The sequence below is a fragment of the Heliangelus exortis genome, chromosome 3 (genome assembly GCF_036169615.1).
Source record: "Heliangelus exortis chromosome 3, bHelExo1.hap1, whole genome shotgun sequence".
NCBI classification, from domain to species: Eukaryota; Metazoa; Chordata; class Aves; order Apodiformes; family Trochilidae; genus Heliangelus; species Heliangelus exortis.
The window spans coordinates 67311054-67333456 of NC_092424.1; the positions used below are offsets into that span (position 1 = coordinate 67311054).

The window sequence follows — 22403 nt, forward strand, 5'->3', positions numbered from 1 at the left end:
GGATTTTCTGTATTAATCATAACATTATAAAAAATGTTTATAATGATGTGGATAACAAAATGTGCAGTAGAAAACTTGATTTTATTCTAATATTACCATCTGTTTTTCACTTTTTGCAGAATGTTCTTCATGAGTATTGCTCTGTCTGGGTTTGGGAGCGGAGGGGGCAAAATTATTTTCAGTTTTAGTCTGTCAATCTCATCTTATTTGATTTGGCCATTTAAAAAAAAAAAAAGTTTAAAAATAGTATTTGTTCTTACTAAACATCTCTACAAACTATTCACATTATTTCAGGAAGCCTATTGGCTAAAATAGATGGAGCTAATATGTGATGCAATTAGAACTCCATGAATTGAGTTTTGCTTTCTCATTTTGGTGGAGGGATTCTAGTGATATCATCTCTATAAGAGCTTTACAATCAATCTCATCTGTCTGTTACTCTAGCTAGCATTTCTGTTTCCATTCTAAATGCCTACTCCCTGTATAAAGTAAATAGATGACAAAGTATCATCTTTCATCAGAAGGAACTGTTTCCCCATTGGCACCAAATGTCTATTCCAGATAAAAGAAGAGACGAAAAAAGTAACCATATAGTTTTGTTTCATCTAAATTCTATTGAAGCTACTCAGAGTTTTTGTTATAGAGTTCAGTAGGAGCCAGAACATTATTACAAAAATACAAACTCCTTTTAAAAGCAGAATCTTAGAGGAAATGCAAGATTTTGCAAAGATTTGCATAGGAAGGAGAGTTGTATTAGTTCTGTGGAGTGCCCTCACTTTAATACCTAAATATTTTCCAATAAAGTAAAATTCATATAAGTTATATATTGTAGGTTTAATGTGTAAAGTGCTTTTAATAATAGTATATCATTTACATGTGTCTATGTACTTAGAGGTTAATATCTCATACAGTTGCAGAGCTCAAATGTCAAGTGTTGTGAAATCCACATCCTTGCACTGCATGCATACATTCATGCCTGGGGGATTCCTGGAATACATATTTTTGTGGACTTTTTAATATATATAATGTATGCTATTATGGGTTCTGCAAACTCAGTACAATTGTGGAAGGAGTCTTGCAGTATTAGGGTAGGTAGTTCTGGAAGATCCTATACAGCTTTCATTTTGATGACAGTATTGCTATTAAGGCACATTCTTTATTACCTATATATAAATTTGGATGGAAAACTATGCAAAAAATAATTGTGTAGTTTATGACAAAACAAATGTTACAACTACTGTTTTGTAAATTGTAGAACAAATTTTTTTGTTAGGTAATAGATATATAAATTTAAAGAGTGCAGATCTAAAAGACTGAGCTAAACTATCTGACTGGCTGCAACTCCAATGGAGTATAAACTGTCAAATTTTTCCATGGTGAATTATGATATTGACTGAATTTTACCTATTGCAAGAACACAAGTGCAGCCAGATTTATCCACAAGGCCTGCAGAAGCCCAGGTAGTAAAAGTTAGAAATTACCCTGATAGAAGTGGTGTTTATGCTGACCAGAGTACTTCTATTAAATCAAAAAAATCAAAATTAAATTATTAAATCAAAAGAAAAGTTGCACATCTAATAAAGAAGCACACATACACACAAAATGACGTCTTATGAAGTAGGAATGTATGACATAACCCCAGATTTAAAATTGATCTCAGAGATTTTCTTCTAACCCTACAGCACACAGACTTAAGTCCTGGAGTTTACAGCTTCTTCCAGGAGGTTTGGAGGAGAGTCCCCCAACAGGGGGAAGACTGAATTCTACCTTTCCATGTCTTGGGAAGTTGACCTATTGTGTGGAAAAAAATGCCTTCTCTCAGATATATTTTGCAAGAAGGAAAAACGGAGGTCATCTATGTACCATTTCAAAAGTAGGCCAGAGTTGTGAATCCTAATCCAAAGCAACACAACTGCAACTCAGTATAAGATATCTTAAATTGCCCCTGTACTCAGTGCTGGTGAGGCCACACCTTGAGTACTGTGTCCAGTTCTGGGCCCCTCAGTTCAGGAAGGATATCGAGGTCCTGGAGCAGGTCCAAAGGAGGGCAACCAGGCTGGTGAAGGGACTCGAGCACAGACCCTATGAAGAGAGGCTGAGGGAGCTGGGGCTGTTCAGCCTGAAGAAGAGGAGGCTCAGGGGAGACCTCATCACTCTCTACAACTCCCTGAAAGGAGGTTGTAGCCAGGTGGGGGTTGGTCTCTTTTCCCAGACGACTTTCAACAAGACAAGAGGGCATGGTCTTAAGTTGTGCCAGGGGAAGTTTAGGTTAGATATTAGAAAGAATTTCTTTACAGAGAGGGTGATAGAGTGTTGGAATGGGCTGCCCAGTGAAGTGGTGGACTCTCCGTCCCTGGAGATATTTAAAAAGAGGCTGGATGTGGCACTCAGTGCCATGGTCTAGCAACCGCAACGGTGGGTCAAGGGTTGGACTTGATGATCTCTGAGGTCCCTTCCAACCCAGCCAATTCTATGATTCTATGATGATTCTATGAATTCCAGAAAAACAGGTTGTGTTTAAGATATGTCTCTGCCCTTGTTATCACCTTTGCCTGACTTGCTGGCTCTCCTAAGAAGTATCTTTCACACAAGAGTAACCACATCTTCCTCTCAACCATGATGCCTCATCAGCAAGCCTAAAGCTGATGTACACCTACCTATAGCAGCAAAATAAGGTTTGGGCATGAGTTTTATCCCTGGCTCCTGCTCATCCATCCCATCTGTTCAAATATTCCCCAGATTGGTTTTGCCCCACCATCACATGTGATGCCAGGGTAGAATTCAGGGAGCAGAATGAGATAGGGACAGTTTACAGGAAGCAGTTAGGAATATGGCCACCTTATTTTGGGGTGGAGATCCTGGGTCACCCACACTCTGGGCAAAAGGATTTGCTCCAGTCCATTCAGCTTACAAACATAGAAGCCTCTTACAGAAGAGGCTGAGTATCACAAAGCTGAGACCTCTTCTGACTCTAGTTGTGGAGCACTGATGTCCACAGAAGTTGTTCCATCATCCCAAGGAAATTGTGGCTGCCCCCTCCAAGGAAGTATTCAGGGCCAGGTTGGATGGAGCCCTGAGCAACCTTCTCTAGTGAAAGGTGTTCCTACCATTCAAGGGCGTTGGAGCTGGATGATCTTAAGGGTCCCTTCCGACCCTGGATGTTGTATGATTCTATGATTTTCCTTTAATTTTTTCACTGGTTACTGCTGAAAGACAGAGAACTTGAGGAGAGTAAACTGAGCAGCACACTTTTCCAGTTGGGAATCTCAAGCAGATTGCCATGCCAAGTGTGTGTAGTATTTGTTGCTGTTCAAACTACTGTGACCACCAGTATTAACCCCAGGCCTCTTTCCAGTATCACTTCTAGCTTAATTGAGATTAAGAATTTGAACAAATGAATAATGTTATGCATTCCATGCCACTCTTGTGGGAGAAGTTTATTCACCATGTCTGCTTGCTAGCTGTGGTTTCACCTGGCAGGCAGCTAAAACATCAACACAGCCATTTGCTCACTTTCCCCCAGTGGGATGGGGGAGATAATAAGAGGGAAAAAATTAAAAAAAAAAAAAACCAAAAAAAAAAAAACAAAGCTTGTGGGTTGAGTTAAAGAAGCAGTTTAGTAAGACAGAAAAGAAAGATGATGACAGTTATGATAATGATAATAATGACAAAAAATATACAAAACAAGGGGTGCACAGCACAATAGTTCACCATTCACTGGCTCAGTTTCTGAGATGCACCCCTTGGCCAGCGTGGCCACAGTTTATATGCTGAGCATGACATGATGTGGTAAGAAATACCTTTTTGGCCAGTTGTCCTGGACATGTGCCCTCCCAGACAGGGATTGAGGAGCTGAAAAGTCCATGAATAATGTAAGCACTGATTAGCAACACCAAAAACATCAGTGTGTTACCCACATTGTTCTCATACTAAGTCCAAAATACAGCACTGTACCAGCTACTAGGAAGACAACGAACTCTTTTCCTCCTGAAACCAGAATTGTTTGCTGATTTTTGTATAGTCTTTTCTGGAAAATTTGCACATGAGTTTTAGCTCACTAGTTGGTTGAGCTTCACATCTATTAATCTGAATAAATTCTTTTGTACAAATAAGAAACTTGTAAACATGGAATTTGTTTTTTAGTAAAAAAGTGATAAGGAAGATATGTTGATAAGCTTTATCAACCTAATAATAAAAGATCAAGTATAAAATCATGACTTCCAGGCAGTTTGTCTCTGCTATCAAAAATGTGAATATCAAGCAGTTTTTACAAGAGGAAGAGAAAGATATAGGAGTTTCTCTTTCTCAATCATTTTATGCACATAAGATTTAAAAAAGATTTAGGAAAAAGTGGGCATTTTTACTCACTTTGAAAAAAAGTGTTTTAAACAGCAGGATGTAATTTCAGACTGTTTGCAGTCAAGAGGCCTCTGCTGAGCACAATACTCATTCAATTTAGGAAGGCAGATTATAATAATTTTCCTATCTCCCTCACAGCAGGGTTCCTGCCATCATTTTGCAAACTCATAGGTTGCAGTATTGAATGACTAGCTAACTTCAGTTCCAGGTAACACACTCTTCAAGCATATTCTCATTAGCTCAACTTAGTTATAATGCAAAGCTGCTTAGTTTCATGAAGTGAAATGGGATACACTTAAATTGCCTCATCTAATATAATACTCTTTCTTAATACATGCAAAGTGGTTTATGATGGCAAAGCTTGTAGAGCATGAAAATCAGCAAGGAAAGTGAGGTTTTCTGACTAGAATTGTCAAAAAGAAGTCCTATTTTATATCATTTATTTTTAAAGAGGTTAAGAATAAGGAAGGAGAGATTGGAGTAAGAAATAATCAGTGCAGAAAAATTTAAATTTAGTACACTAACCTTTTCAATACATCAGCTCTACAAAACAAGAAAATTATCAAGTAAAGCTGTTCTTTCAATAATATCTTCTGCACCATAAAATGAAGTGTAAAATACACAGTGGCCAAAATATATTGCAGTAAGAAACAATAGTCTTTATTCTGTCTGTTTTATCCAGAGAGTTATATTGCGCACTATGTTTCCACTTGCCAGCATTATTAATTCAGTTTCTTGTGCCTGTGTTAATTTGAAAATACTTTTTAATTTCAGACATGGATAAGGAATTATTTATCTTTCTTCTTCCTTTAAATGCTAATCCCAATCTTACATAAATTTCAGACTCAAAACCTGGTTTCAGTAAGAGCCCAACACAAAGCTGATAAAACTATGGGTTTTTCTCTAGCATCCTGCACCTGCAGTCTGACCACAGGGCTATAAATCCTCTCCCTACATCCCTTTCCAGTACTTCCAGAAGATTGTTCAGAGAGAGGCTAAGCTGCTCCAGGCTTGGCAGATGACACCCAAGTGTATATCTCATTTTCCACAGATGTAACCAGAGCCATCACAAAGATGTTGCACTGCCTATTGGAAAGGGGCTCCTGGAGAAGAGCATCTGGCTGAGATTGAACTTGGATGAAATCCAGACAATACTAGTTGAAAGACAGAACTGATCCAGACAGGCAGTTGAGCAAGATTCCTGGGAGCATGCCTTTAAGCATCAGTTTGCAATGAGGCTGTACACATCCTTGGAAAAAGGTTGGGATAAGCACGTGTCTCAGCTGTGGCACTAGCTGTGGCACAAGTAGTCTTCCCACTCCAGATAAAAGCATCTGCAACACAGGGTTTTTTTCAGTCTTTCTTAGCTTTTCAGTGAGCTTAGAAGATGAGGCAGTAAAAATTAAAAAGTCTAGAAAATTCTTCTGTGCCTCCAAGACAAAGAAAGGCCTAGCCACAGAGAATCCTGCATACATTATAAGGGGTTGATATAACTCATTGTATTCAGGGCTATTTCACTCTTCACAGTGAGAAAACATTGCTCCTGAACTGCAGTGTCTCTGATTCTCCTATTTGGATTTGGGTAGGAAGGAGTGATCATGTTCTCAAAGGTACATTCATTTGGATCTCTTGATCCAAATGCAGCCCGTATGCAGCCCGTATGATTACATCTTCTTTTTCCACAAATGGACAGCAAGAAATACTTTAAGCCTTCTGAACAAAGAAGGGGGAATCATTTAAACATAATAGGATTTTTAGTTCTGCATGCCTTCTAAAATTAAGAGTTCTGTTCTTGGTAGTAGATCTTCTAGCCTGGTCCCAAATATTAATGAAAAGTTATCAGAATCATTATGGAGGAGAAACAGCTGTAAAACTTGGTATTCATTGTTAAAATTGTGAACCTTCTCCCTGAGAATATTATCTTTGCTTTACTCAATTCCCTAAACAAAGAGCAGAAAAAAGACATCCTGGGGTCTCTCTGCTGTGAATTCCATTGATGTAAGCAGTCACCTGCAGCTTATTCCTCTGAATTCTCTGAGGTCACAACATGACCAAAAATCAAACATGCTCCTCTAAATATTTCTCTTGGGTGTCCACCAGTTCACACTTAGGAGTAAGCAAGAGTAAAATGATAATATAGCTCTTTATCTTTTTACTTTTCGTACTGGTGGTTTTTGGTAGATGCTAGTCAGAGAAATTTCTGTCTCAAAAGCAAAGGTGTTTTTAGACAGTACTTATGTCACACTGATTATTTTCCATATATATTATGCATATATGAACTGGACAACTAATCTTAGTTGGTTAACTTTGGGGCCTTATACGGAAAATACATTCCTATAACACTTTCCTCCTGGTAATTCCTTCTAGTCTCTTCACTGGCTCACCAGCTGTGCTGTTTATTACAGCTTTATTCACTTTTTGAAAACTATTGAAAATATTCTCCATTAAAATCTGTGTAGAAAACTCAGTGCACGTTTGTGAGGCACTTGTAGGAACATGTAGTTATTGGAAGGAATAAAATTAAAAAATGCAAAACTACTCTTCAGTTCGTATGTGTACAGCCATGCTGTACTTATTGCTATCATGAATAAAGCATTTGTTTTTCTAAATTGTGTGTATATTCCTAGAGGGGTACTTAAAAGGCAGAGCTTGTTAGAGAAGGCATGGAAACAATGTAGAATTTCTTCTGTTTCACTGCTCAAATCATAAGATAGCATCATAAATCCTGACTGCAGTCTGACCAGCTAAAAGGGCACAGGGGACTCCTCCAGAAATCTGGGAAATTTTTTTCTTTGACCGTTTGTGTAACTCAGCTCCTTTGAGGAATAAATAGCCAGCTGATCCACTTCGGGGTCTACTTATGTTGTCTCCCCCTAAAATGCCCTGTTACTGTGGGGAGTAGTGGAGCTGGGGACAGCGAACACCCCAGAACAATTTCTTGGTAAACCTCTGCCTCCTGGAGTCTTTGCAAACGAGAAGCTGAGGGATGAACATTTTGCTTTCAAGGGGGTGTAATGAGAGCTGATGTGCTTTGATCAGCTAGGAGACTCACAGGAAATGCTGTCTGAAAAATACTGTGTTCCCTGGGGAATTTATACTTGTTGGTTTGCTTGGCAATTTTTTCTAGATTTTAACTGTTACTTTCAAGCTGAAATCTTCCTTCGTTCCCCAAAATGGAATTAAAACTCAGATGCAAGATGTGTATACTAAAGGATGCCGAACGCTTCCAGTGTCCTTGCCCATTGTTCTGATAGATGGTGGCATTTTCCCTGAGTTATTAATATGCTGAAATCTTGATTGAGATCAAAAGCTACTGTCTTAATGGGCCTGACGAAGTGACCCCTAGTTTAGCAGTTATTGCATAATGCTTCAAATACCTTTTAATATTTCAAACATGCCAAAACAATATTCACATTATTTACAAAAATTTAATACAAATTTATTTGGTTTTGATTATGCTAGCTGACTTGTATATTGTGTGGCACAAATGCCATTTTCTGCACTTTTTTCTCCTTGAAGATTGATGTGCATTGAAATGAATTAACAATAGTATTTTCTTTCATTAAAGCACTTCCTTTTACAGATGTATGTGCTGTCTGATTCCTTCACATGGTAATATACACATATTACTAAGTGAATATCTGTTGCAGCTCATTTGAAAGTGTCACCTATGCCCTCACATAGTCACAAGGCTTTCCATAAACAAAACTTGGATATTTGGGTTTTTTTTAACATCTTGTAGATGTAGCATTCTAAAATTAAGCAAATTAATACAATGGATAGAACTCTCAGATGTAATTTTGCTGTACAATGTCATGTAGCACAGTTATTCCTACATTATGTCCCTAAGAACAGAAATCAACATCCTTATATATGTTCCTCTATTATTGCCATGGTCCTAGAAGGATGTAAGTAGCTGAAGTATAATGCAAGAAGAATTTGGATAGAGCATAATTTAAAAAAAAAATCCTTAGTTCCTATTTAGTTTAGGAGGATTCACAGGTATCTTATCTTTCAAGAAAGATTGTCACTTCAAATCCTGTGATCACACAGCCCAGATGCAATGCTGTATTGGCAGAGCTGTGTACGCAGATAACTTTCACATTTCACAATCATTTCAGATCTCACAAGCCAGGTACCTCCAAAAACTTGTGTTTTGCATTTACTGAACACTGAAATTTTCTAAGTAATCTCATACTTCTCAACTGCAAACATCAGCAAGTTTTTCCTAGTGTGAGTACTTAGGTTTCACTTTTGAAAAAACAGGAATAGAGACTGAATTCTAAATTTTACTTTTGCCTCATTTTGAGAGGTAACCAGTGCCAAGTCGAGTTCCCAACACCAAGTCAGCAGAGATTGTGAAGCCATAGGATAACATATGAAAAGTACATTCACTAAAATACGTCACTGTTTCAACTTCCACTGACTGCTGCTCATGCATTTGTATTCTTAAATTATCTTGGATGGAAATGGTACACCATGGTAAAGAGAAGAAAAACATGGAAAATAAATGGTCTATGTATTTTATCCACCTCTACTTACTGTCCCATATCACACGCTTATTTAGCATTTCAAATCTCTGAACAGCTGAAATCTGGGGACTTTTTTTTATTTATTTATTTACTTTTGTCCTGTTTTGCAAAATTCAAAATGTCACATGAAAATCACACCATTTGTGTCTCAGATGAGAAGATTAATTTAGTTTTTTTCCAGTTTCATGTTCTGAAATTCCGTTGATCTAAAGTTCATTTTCTTAATATATTCTGTTTTGGTTTTGTTCTTTTTTTTTTTTAAATAATCTGAAAATGTAGTTTTGTTCCACATAAACAGCTACTTTTCTCATAAAATATATCAAAGATTTTAAGTAATTTTTCAGAAGATATTATAGCTTCATCTGATCCTATTATTCACAGTAAGTCCTGGAACCTGGCAGCTCAGTCAGGTGTGAAAAATAATCTCATTTTTATAAGCACTGTAAATATGCCAGAATTTGTTTTTTTCAGTTAATAGATGACATGAAATACTTTTTTTTTCTTAAATCAATATTAATTCCAAGATAGTTGTATGGCTTACAAATCACAATGAACTATCATAGAGAGATGTAGCATTCCTATGCTTATAGAAACTGTGGTGGGGTCTTAAAGACATGCATTTGGATTCTTTCTCCCTGTTTCTGAGTATCATAACTCCTTTATTTAGAATATGACTATATCTCAAATATAAGCTAAAAATAAAATAAGGAAACATTTTCCATTCTCGCCTGGCCCCCTTTCCCCCTCCTCCCCTCCCTGCCCTCCACCCTCATTCAGCAAACTGCATAGATCTTGAGGTCCAAACCTAAATTGTACAATCTGTTCCTTGGCCTCATTGGAGGGGCTGAGGACTTTTCCTGCCTGGAGGCATAAGCACGTAGTAGAAGTGTCTAAATTGAGAACTTGCTCATTTTAAGCTGATTCTGTAATCAGCAGCCCAGATCTGAATCACACTCTGGAAACTTTCATCTCTTGACATTGATTCTAGGGAGATTTTAAGGAACTTCAGCTCTCAACTCAGGCATTTAACTGAGAAGATCATCACAAGGGAGGGTGAATCCAGATCCTAATGTTGCCACAATCCTTTTCGGTATTCTACACGAACTCCTCGTGTAGCTGAAGCTGATAGGAGTAGTGTCATTGACCCCAGGCAGCAAGGAGCTCTCTTAAGACCTTGATTCAAAACTTGCTAGAATGTTTAACCTTGGAAAATAAGGACATATGGAAATATTGACACATCCTTGAAAGCTGTAACTCAAATATGTCTGCGGTAAAATATATCAAGCTTGTAGCTTTGACACAGGAATGGGATGATGCAGAACTCAATGAATAAAAGAGGTCTTTTCCTTTGAAACCCCAGACAGCAGTGCTCTCTCAGCAAAGCTTAACAATATATAAATATCTCTTTGTCACTGTCATGAATGCCTGTTTACAAACCACTCAAGCCCACACAGTGCAAATAAAAATTGACAGGTAACATTATAATTGAAGGTGCATGCATATATGCTGCAGAGTTTTTTATTTGTGCAATGCTGTGTTGGGCTGTGCTGAACACAGTGAAGAAATGAGGCGACTGCAATCATTTTAACAAGTTATTTGGCTTCATGTATGATGCGATTTACTTCTAAGTCTTGCAAATGCATTCAGCTTTATTTGTTAACCTAGCAGAACATTATTTATTAATGAGTTCTTCATGCTTTATTAAGGCTAATGTCAAAACATTTCTGTGGGACTCTAAGCATGTTCTCCCATTCCGTTAAAGCTTTCTAGAGAAAATGAAAAATTATGCAGCAAAGCTGCAGATAAAATCCAATAGATATCAGTTCAATTACTCTTGATCCTGGCAGATGATGTTTCTGAATATTTGTGAAAGCAGAGCATCTGAGTGTGTGCTGGATTAAATTAAAGCATTCTGCAATCTCAAATGTGTGTAATTAGGGCGTCTTAGTAACCTAACAAGGCTACTGTGGTCTCCAAAGCTGAGTGGAACTCTCAGATGGCAAAAACTGACAAGTTCACGATAGAAGCAGAAGTCATGTTTTTTCTGTGAACTGACGTTTTGTATCAAAGAGGGAGGTTTCTTCATGGGAACATTAGAATGGTTCAAAATAGTAACAGGGTGAATTAGATGTGATTATCTGTAATTCGAGAGGGTTATTATGGCTCAGAAAGCTAATATTGGAGTTCAACAAATCTTTTCATCCTTGCTCTAAATGATCATCTTGTTTTCTATCACTGACATGAGATTTATATCCAGAAGATCCTCATATCTTTACCTGTATGAATATCCTGGACCACATTTCATGATTCTTGTACAAGTGGTGGTATTTAACATCTGCTAAGTCATACCAGCTTTTACACCACAGAAACATAGACAGAATTGCATAAACATATAATGTGGCTGGAAAAAATGGTAATTTCCAGAAAATCGACATATTTATCACTTTGTATATGAAATATGTGTAAGCTTTACTCATGTAAGAAGCCTTCACATAAAGTTGATAGTTTCCTGTAACCTTACATTTGAAAATCAACCTTTTAAACATGTGCTTTCTAAACTGATTTTCATTAGCACCCTTAACAATGGCCAATCAGAATTGCTGGAACTGTTAAAATGAACAGAAATATTATTTAAAAATTCATCTTTAAGAATGAAAGAAAATTAGAATTAATTTCCTTAATGCACAAAAGAAGACGTTTAAGACACAACAGTTTAGCTGTTGAAATCTAAGTTTTGCACAGTCGAGATGCCATCTTGTTTTTACTGAAGAGAATTTCACTATAGGTTTTAGTGGACAGTGAAAAGAAGACGTAGAGCCTTACTTTTACCCACAGCTCAACACCCTAGCCTAAGTTTATGTTTGAGATGAATTAAGTAGCAAAATCTGATCAAAGGTACAGGCCAAAAAAAGACTTCTCAGATTCAGCAAGAGAAGTCTATAGAGAAAAATTACTGGAGGGATTTGCAGAAAATTATTTGGACACTGCATAATCACTACTGCTTAATTTTCTATTTTCTGTTTGTAATTACTACCAGTTATGAATATTTAATATAAGCTTGTTTTGAGCTTTTCCTTTTCCTTTCATCTTGCTACTTTCATCATCTTTCACAACATCTGAGACATCAATGTTAGCCAATGGGATGGTACAGGAATGTACTATATTGTTATAATATCACAGCAAACATAGATAATTGGGGGAACAGATCCTCAGCCACTGCTTGTGAGCAAAGCTCCCCTAGTTTCATCAGAAGCCAGCCAGTTACAGCCTGTCACACTGAGACCTCTTGGCACAGAGATTTCACAAACATAAACCAAAGACTGCCAGGCCTTCCTGCTGGAGCCTTTTGTCCCATTTTCTGCCAAGTAGCCACTAGAACCTGGTTTGCCTCTTTCCAAGTGGGTGCCTAATCATCAGAGAAAGAGTCCTGCTTGTCTGGTGCATGCTTTTTATCTGTCACCAGCTATAAAGCCATGAAATAAACCAGGGATGATGGAGTAGGACTCTGATCTTTCTTCTCTGGTTATCTTTTGTGATAAATAATTGATCTTGCTACAGATGTTCATCTGTAAATCCCAATGGGAGGGAAGCACACCCTGCTAGCCCAGGAAAAAACCTGGAATGACAGAGGCAGGATCAAAATTTTAAGCCACATCCTTTCCTATTGTTTGGTTTGGAGAACTGCAGAGGGTTTCTCCTACAGCGTTTGGGTTTTTTTCCCTCCTGTGTTATTCAGCTACTATGATTATTATAGATTTCTCTCTTACCAACCTTTTTCATGCAATGTTTGTTGTAGACAGAACCCAGAGTGCAGATGATAAAGGAGTCTAAAGCATGGCATTGCAGTGTTATGCCTCACTGCTTGCTCTGGATATAGCTCAACAAACCTTGGACTGTACAAAAGGCAAAGCAAATGGACAACTTGGCTTCTTGAGAGTCATAACGCAGTGCAGCTGGTCACAACCTCACTGCAGTCAGGCACATTGCAGGTATTGTTGTTTAAAACCCATGATTTGCTAGTTTTACACTGCTGTTTGTGTGTGCTCAGAGACTTACACTAATGAGGAACTAGAAGAAGCTGTCACATGAAACCCTTTATATATTTGGGTTTTGTTTTGTTTTGTTTTTCTTTTAATTTAAAAGTAGATGTTAGTAAAATTGCATTTGCTTCAGAAGCTGCAAAGCATAAATTGTCAGTAAGACTTTAACTAGAGTCCAGAAACTCAGCAGCAGTTTGTCTTAGACCAAAGGGTATCTGTTTAGAGCTTGGTAGGTCCCTCTAGACTAAAAGGGAGTAAGCAAGCCTGCCTTGAACAGTTTTCCCAGGAGAAAATTAAAAACCAGTCTGTTCAGGAACTACTTGATATGCTTTTGTTTTTAATAAAGCCCTTTGAGACCAACAGCAGTGTGTAATATTCATCCTGCTTTTGGTCTGTCTATGGTCTTTATGATGCTTACCAACAGTCTGCCGCACTTTCTTCTCAACTGTTTTTTGTCTAATGAGCAAACTCTACACTAAATTGAATGTCACTTGCTTCTTTAGTTCAAACATAGCATGAAGAAAACCAGCTTCTTTTTTTTTTTTTGATTTCCAGTTATACCATTTTGGCTGTTTAATGTGATTTTGTGATATGCACATTCCTATGGAGACATCGACTCTTCAAATCTAAGTTTTCTTTTTACAACTTGCACTGGTTCAGACTGCACCTTTCATGGAGGACAGCAAAGCCCTGTTAATCTTTTTTGGTCCCAGGAAAGAGCTGATTTTGGTACAGGCTGTCACTGACACGATGCCTGGGACACTGTCACATCTTCCTATGCTGTGTGAAAGAATTTGTGGGGAAAGGTGAGGCACTTTCCTACTTGTGGTGATGTTCAGAGCAACCTGCTATGGAAGGAAACGTCAGCTGAGACCGGGCTCTGATGAAACTGGGGCTCAGCCCACCCCTTTTAGCTTTCAGACTCAAGGATACAAAAATTCTTGCATCTTAAATCAGTGTAGTTACTGAGACATTCTGGAAATCAGAAAGAGTGCAAATACACCCAAAGAGGCTGAGTTCTGCACAGTATTGTCATACAGTCTTACTTAGGTGCATAATTTTTACCCCTTGTTGTATAGATGTGCAGCACATATTACACAGTAGAATGTGACCTATTACATATGCAGTCATGGGAAGGGAGAAACTGACCAATCATGTAAAATTAATGCTGCAATGATCAGACTTTTGCTTTGTTGTGCTTATGTTTGGGGTAAAAGCATATTTGGAAAGCTTTCCTTTATACTCAATTACTGTTGCTTCAGGCTATTTATGCTGTTGTAGCAGTTCTGATAAACTCACTGAAGAGAAATTCCTGTTCTGTTGATGGCACATTTGCTGGTATTTCTGCAGCAGTGCAGTAATGTCTTTGTTGTGTAACACTGTGTTTTAATAGTCAATTAAAATTTCCATTGAATTGACAAAATGGATTTAGAAACTTCTGAAGACTATTTGTCTAAAAGTACTCATGAGACTGTCCTGATAATCACTGCCATGGCACTATTCGAAATTACTCAAAAGCTTCATCTTATCACAATAGGAAAAGTAGTGAGGCAAGGGAAAACATGCCTTCATAAAGGAAGACTGTTGTTGAACTGAGTCTCATTGCCCTGTCGTGCCCCTGTATCCTGTCTTTTTTCTTTGTCCTCCAGCACCACCACCATCTCTCTTCTGTAACTTTTCCCAGCACCATTCTATCATTCTATGTTGTGTCTCTTTTTTTTTTTTCCTCCTCTTTTCCTCTCATTCTTGTGTTATCTAATAATAACAAATGGTGCAGTGCCTTTGTGATGAGAATGGGAAGGTGATGAATAGTCCTGTAGCAAGATTTCAGGGGCTTTACACAGCATTTGTGTAATTCTGTTCTTTTCATAACAAATGTGTTTACAGCCTGCAGGTTAAAATGAATGAAAGCAACAAAGAAAACATAAGATAAACTCTGTATGAGTAACTATACCACTAACAGGGAACAGAGCTTGCAAACACAAGTCATTCCGCCTCATCTATCGCCATCCCTGCAATGTTATCTTCAGTCCTGAGATACTTGATGTGTTTCTTAACCTTCCAGCTGCTGGAATCACTTATTGCATGAACACCTTTGCTTCTATTCAGCATGCCTCTCACTTTTCCCTGTTTCATTAGAGGATTTTTTTTCCCCCAGATGTCATCGGTAGATATTCTTTTGGCACTTTTATGATGATTTCCTCAGGGCTTCGCCATACAAAGAGGTAACAAGCTTATGCAGTGTAGTGTGCTGCCAGATGTGTTATGGGATCATGTTCATAATATTTAGCAACTCTTGTAATTGCTCCACAGAGGGAGCATGCTGCAGCTTTTGCAGTCAGACTCTGCAAGCAAGGCAAATGACAAAACTCAGAAAAAGCAATAAATAGGAAGCTCACAATTCAAGATCCAAACAAATCCATAGGGCTACTGTGTGAGGGAATAATAATAATTTTGGCCCTTTGGAAAGACAAGGGCAGACTGAACTGCAAACAAAATTTGTCTTCCTTGCTCAATTTTTTTGCTGGTTTTTTGCTTCTCTGGTGTAGTGTGCAAATACTTGGCACTTTCAGAGATACTTCTGTAACACTACAGATGTGTTATTAATGTGAAGTTTTCAAGTTTCAAGGAGCGAAGTGACTATGATTAAATTATACGGAAACATAAATAGAATGGGAATCTGCTTACAGGACATTCTTCCTTCTATTATTTACTACAGATTGTGAAGAACTGTTTTGAGCAGACATGAACTTTGAAGGAGGCCCCTAATAAACTTTTACTGGGTATAAAATCTAGGGAATGATGACCAGGGGAAACTGAAAAGGATAGCTTTTAAAAATGGCAGAAGCAGTGAAGCTCGTGGGAGAATTGCTGCAGACTAAGGTAAGGGCTTGCTGAAGGCAAGTGTAATGGAGAGCAGAAGGTTAATCAGCAAGAACTAAAGGCAGAAATTTTTGTTCTGGCATTTATCTTTTTTTTTTTTTGTTCGGTTTGTTTAGTTTGTTTGTTCCATTTAGTTCAGTGTTTTCTCTCTCTTCCCTGATGGGACCTCCATGAGTTAGCACACAGTCTGGTTTCAAATAGACCTTAGAGCAAGGAGGAAAGACTTGTGCCATGTGAGGAACCCAGTCTGGGTGCTCCGAGGTTGCAGTGACCCAGAGATGCTCCTGTGTGCTCCAGTACACCTCTTAGTGGTCCCATTCAGAGACAAGCTACAGCATTCTTCTTACCTCCAAGCCCAAGCTTTCTGCCACATAAAGCAGGGGTCCATGAGAAATGACAGGTTTTTCTCCTGAAATGTAGTCAGTGTAACCACCCAGGGACTAGGGTAGCCTAATGCAGCACTAATTGACTCCCCTTGAGCATATGCACTGTAACACAGTCCTTAGTTCATGATTACATACTATTTTTTTTCAGACCTCTGCTTCATTCACTGCACAGGAGGGACTATGCACTGAGAACAAGCCAGCAATATACAGAAAAAGTATGCTCATCTCTGTAGGATACCTGTCTTGTATGTGGTAAAAGTGGAAGTTCTGACAGATAAGGCAGAAAAAAGCAGGAAGAAAAAAAATAAATCACCTGAGGCTTAAAAGGCAGTGTAGCAATTTTAACAGTTACTATCAACCATCTGTTCCTTGCTCTCCTCTAGCTGGAGGTTTCTGCCTCTACAGCTGAGTTCCGTGCCCAGGTGGCCAAGAAGGCCAATGGCATCCTGGGCTGGATCAGGAACAGCATGGCCAGCAGGTCCAGGGAAGGGATTCTGCCCCTGTACTCATCTCTGATGAGGCCACAGCTTGAGTCCTGTGTCCAGTTCTGGGCCCCTCAGCTCAGGAAGGAGATTGAGGTCCTGGAGCAGGTCCAAAGGAGGCAACTGGGCTGGTGAAGGGATCCAGCACAAATCCTGTGAGGAAGGGCTGAGGGAGCTGGGGGTGTTCAAGATGTAGAAGAGGAGGCTCAGGGGAGACCTCATCACTCTCTACAACTCCCTGAAAGGAGGGTGTAGCCAGGGGGGGGTTGGGCTCTTTTCCCAGGCAACTCTCAGCAAGACAAGAGGGCACGGTCTCAAGTTGTGCCAGGGGAGGTTTAGGTTGGATATTAGAAAGAATTTCTTTATGGAGAGGGTGATCGGACTTTGGAATGGGCTGCCCAGGGAAGGGGTGGATTCTCCATCCCTGGAGATATTTAAAAAGAGACTGGATGTGGCACTGAGTGCCATGGGCTGGGAACCACGGGGGGAGTGGATCAAGGGTTGGACTTGATGATCTCTGAGGTCCCTTCCAACCCAGCCAATTTTGTGATTCTATGATTCAGTCCTGATAGTTTAAAACAAGTCCACTGACTTTGTGCTTAAGCAGAGTCTTGACGAGGGCATTAAAACAATGTAGCTGTGGATGTTTTAACAGTAGGGGAGGGCAACTACTTAAATTACTTCAGCCTTTTCCCAAAGAAGATGGTACCTAGAGAGAAGAAGACACTGCCTCGAGTTCTGGCCTCTGCCACATTCTTCCTGATGATGGTGAGCAGGTGACTAAAATTTAATTTTTCAAAGTTGTTCACTAAGTGCATTTTACTCCTGATTGGCTCCATTTGGCTAAGGAAAAGGAAATAATTGGCGTCAGATTGGCAGAAATGGTGAACAGATCCCAGCTGCAGCTGAAGTTTATGAGTAGCCTCCTCTGAGAGACCAGGAGAATAGGGCCAGGTTGCAGCCTTCTCAAAGTGACTTTTAAGGCAGCTGATACTTCTGACAATTCATCTTGAACCTCTGTAGGTAGGTTGCATGTCTTATGGGAACACTAGTAATACTCTCATGTCACGGGGGCATTTTTAAGAAACATTTATTGTGTTTTGTAAAGAACTTTCTTAGAGGAAGTTTTACTTTAAGGAAACTGTCATTCTTACTAGAGGTATAAAATGAAATTCATCCCATCTGTTGTGTACTGCTGTCCGATTTCAGCTTTTTCTCTCGTGCTTGGAAAATTCTTGAATGTGGCAAAACCAAAAAAAAAAATTACAATCTTTTCTTAAAAGTTCCTCTTCAGAGCATGTGGCAAATGATGCTTGCATATCCATTTCACACTTGCAATGTGTGAGTGAAAAGATTTATAGAGAGACTTGTCTCCTCTCCTCTGGATTCAGCTACTGGTCTGCTGTATTTTATGTGTTGATATCAGTAAACAGGACACTTTTTCTCAATACTAGTTAAGCTGATAATGTAGTAAAATGCATGGTTGGTTTATTTGCTGTAAATTTGCCTTACATCATCACTGTATGGAATAATTTTTACATTCTTATGATCTAATCATACAGTGAACCAGTGAAGACTTATCAGCTCAGTTATCTTCCTGTGTGCTGCTTAATAGTGACTTTGCATCTGTGATGAAAAAACAAGTTTGAAATATTCCCTTGCTGATAATGCCAGAAGAAAGCTGGAAAATCTCCAGCACTCACTCATTTTAAAAACATTGCTGAATTTCTTTGTGAATATATGAATACCCAAATCTTGCTAGTTTGAGTAACATTTTTTTTCTCACTTGACTGTACGTTCTTCTTATTGTACATAGTGGTTCAGAAAGAGATTAGATCTTCCCCCATATATCAAGGAGGGTGTTAGATGAAAATTTTAGTGATATTAATATTAAAATTATGAATTTATAAGGTTTTTATATCACATTTATGAAGGGGAAAGTTGGAGAAATGCATACGCTCAATATTAAGCCTGTCACTGTAACAGAATAGTTCCAGAATTGAACAACAGTTGTTTAAACAAGAATACTGATTAGAAAACAGAATATCAAGCCAATACAATTAAAAGGCCTGATTTCTACAAGGCTTGTAGTCTCTCTTTTTTTGACTAGAAACAAAAAAGCAGATAAGAAAACGTGCTTTTTTTGGGGTGGGTGATGGGAGTGTTGATCTGCTGAAGGGTAGGAGGTCACTGTAGAGAGACCTGGACAGGCTGGGTCAATGGGCTGAGGCCAATGGTATGAAGTTCAACAAGACCAAGTGCAGGGTCCTACACTTTGACCACAATAACCCCATCAGTGCTACAGAATGGGGGAAGAGTGGCTGGAGAGTAACTTGGAAGAGAGGGACCTGGGAGTACTGATTGATAACCACTTGAACATGAGACAGAAGTGTGCCCAGGTGGCCCAGAAGGCCAATGGCATCCTGGCCTGTATCAGGAACAGTGTGGCCAGCAGGTCTAGGGATATAATTCTCTCCCTGTACTCAGTGCTGGTGAGGCCTCATCTTGAATACTGTGTCCAGTTCTGGGCTCCTCATGTCAAGAAAAATGCTGAGGTGCTGGAGTGGGCCCAGAGGAGGTCAATGAGGCTGTTGAAAGTACTAGGGGAAAAGTCTTAAAAGGAGAGGATGAGGGAGGCAGGATTGTTTAGCCTGGAGAAGAGGAAACTCAGGGTGGACCTTATTACTCTCTACAACTACCTGAAGAGATGTTGTAGTACGGAGGGAATTGAGCAACTTGCACCTCCCAGGCAGCTGGTGACAGGATGAGAAAGCATGGCCTTCATTTGTGCCAGGGGAGGTTTAGGTTGGATATCAGGAAGCACTTCCTCTAGAAGAGTGTGATCAGACATTGGAATGGACTGCCCTGTGAAGTGGTGGAGTCACCATCCCTGGAGGTGTTTAAGGAAAAGCTGGATATGGCATTTAGTGCCATGATCTAGCCAGTGTGGTGGTAAGTCATAGGCTGGACTTGATAATTTCAGATGTCTTTTCCAGCCTCAATAATTCTGTGATTTTGTATGCAGTCACATGTGGAGGAATGTCAATATTCTTTTTTACTTCAGGTGGCATTCTGTATTTTTTCTTCTGGTGGTGGGAGGCAAACACAGAGATACCTCAAGCATTGAGAAGCAAATTCCAGCTTCTCAGATCCCACTGTAACCCTCTACCAAGAACTTGGAGGGGAAGGTAACTGTCTGAGCAAGGTGTGACCTTGCCTTACCCCTACCAGAGGCCTAATTTCAATAATTGTCATTGTTCAGGAATGGCAGTTACGACCAAAGGTTACAGCAGAAACTAAAAGGAAAAAAGCCTGAGGATAATGGAGTTTGTCAGATGTTTAGAAGGATGGATGGATGGAGGGATGGATGGATGGATGGATGGATGGATGGATGGATGGATGGATGGATGGATGGATGGAGAAATGCTTCCTCATTTTCCACCACTGCTGAGTTGTCAGTTAACCAAAAGAAATTAGAAATTAGAAGCTATAGGCTATGTGAAACCAAGAGAAGGAAGCACATTAGAAATAGCCACTAATTGTAAACCCAGGTGAACCTGATGCAAATTTAACAGTGTTATTGCTCAGTGAGGAGGATTTCTCAGGGATAAAAGGCAATAAGCACAGAAATATCTTTGGGTAAGTGCAAGTCTCTAGTGTGACCTGAACAAACTCGATTTTATTGTGAGCCATGTTAACAAGAAGCTGAGCCTATAAGCCTTGTAATAATAACAAAAAAGCAATTTATGCAAAATGGGGGCAATCCTCATCTCATAGTATCTAGAGAATATGCAGTTTTATAGGTGATTAATTTCAAAAAAAAAAAAAAGAGGAAAGAAAAAAAGGCTTGCATAGTTATTTAAAAGCCTTTTAGTAGGCTACTACTGGGGAAGTATTAAGAAAAATAGAAAGGGTATGGCACTTGAGGAAACAGCAAGGTATTGTGGGAATATAGTATGAAATAAAGAAGAATACATTTATGTAATTATAACAGAGACTCAGTAGTCACACAGTAGTTAAAAGTTATGCCATAGTTCCCCAAAATAAACTTATCTTTATACAAGTTTGTTTCCTTACTCTTTATCTTTTCTACTTGGTCTCTATTGAAAATAGAATAAATCTAAATATATGAAGAAATTAATAACTATTTATAAAACACTCTTCCAGGTTCAGATTTTTTTTTCTTTACCTGTATTTTTGGTTGATTTTTTAGCTTACAACATCTTAAAAATTATTTAACCTATTCATTGCAAGCAAAGCCAGTCATAAGGGTATCCCATACTACTCTATCCTCTATTCTTATATTTCCTCCACACAGGGAAGTGTATTAGCCCTCAGCCACTAGTTTTATTTTGCTGTGGCCACAGCACAGTCAGAAGCAGCTTTCTGTGTCATAAGCCAATTGTTTAAAGCGCTAAAATCCGTGAAGCCACCTTTCGGGTCTGAAATAAAGCAGCATCTTCCAAAGTTATTAGCAAGTTCAGACCTAATTGGCACAGATTGGTTACTGGTACACATCTCATAAACTCTGAGTCATTTTTCTTAGCTTTGCTTTCTCTGTCCTAGGACCGCCTACCCCTGTGCTTGATGTTTCCTTCTGTTCTGTTCAAGCAACTTTTTTGTTTGCTACTATCCCCAGGCACACAGCTCTGTCCCTGTGTTTCATTAGACATTACCTCATACGTGGTACTTCTGACTGTATTATGGGCTCAGCACTGAAATCCCTAACCAAAGCAAGTCCTTGCCCAGTGCTGCCACTGTTGCTTGTGCCCAACATGAAATCCTCACAGCAGTGATTTCAGCTGGAAAAATTAGAGTTTAACCTTATCTTAGAAGGACTTGCAGCCTAACTGTCAGCATCTAAATCCTCAAGGCACTGAAGCTTTTTCTTTTGCAAACCTCACATACTCTTAAGTATTTTCCAGGTGGATGGTTAAATCCTCTTTCAGACAGCTCTTGGGCCATGGAATAGTCATTAAGAGGCATATTTAGAGCAGGGAAAAAACCTAGGAGAGCCAGCAGGACCCCTGAGCATGGCACAGAAGCATGTTGGTCAGTCCAGCGATAACCAAGAGGCACATCCTTCTGCCAGGAGTGGCTCTTGTCACTACACTGGTTGCTTGACTTGTGGCATGAAGGGGAGATGGAAAGGGTGGGAAAAAGGCTTGCTGCTACTGATGCAGAATTCTGGTTCCCTAAGCTCCACCATGGCATTGGAAGCAGCTTTAAGCCCTGGAGAAGAGGCAACTGGAGAATTGTCTGCTGTGTTTCAGCACTGAGAAAACAACCACTCTTTTTTAACACTCTCAGAATTATGCCTGATTAGCAAGGTACTGTTGATGATATGATTAAATACTTTCAGAATATATATGTAATCAACTTTTCACTCAAATTTTATTTTTTGCAGAGAAAGTGGTAATTGGATAATGTTAAGAATGTGCCTTCAAAATATGGCCATCAGTGAATTAAATAGTACCAACTTTAAAAAAATCTTCTCATGGTTTAAAGGCATTGTTTTCAGTCTAAAATATTTATTCCAGACTACAATTTTGGAACAAGAGCAAATTATTTCTGCCACTAAGTAGTTTATACTTTCCTTTAATTTATTCCATTTCTGTCATTATATTGTCCTTGAAACTATTTTCTGTCACTGTCAAATACGATAGCCTCAGGACAGAAATGAAAGTGAGATAATGTATCTCCATGAGCTTTTCTGTTGAA

The 22403-nt window shown here is 38.9% G+C and overlaps 1 protein-coding gene across 2 annotated transcripts in view; it reads left to right on the plus strand.

The window, feature by feature from the left end:
* Window positions 1-22403, plus strand: part of HS3ST5 (heparan sulfate-glucosamine 3-sulfotransferase 5) — a 197224-nt gene that overhangs the window by 99828 nt on the left and 74993 nt on the right. The window lies entirely within an intron of this gene.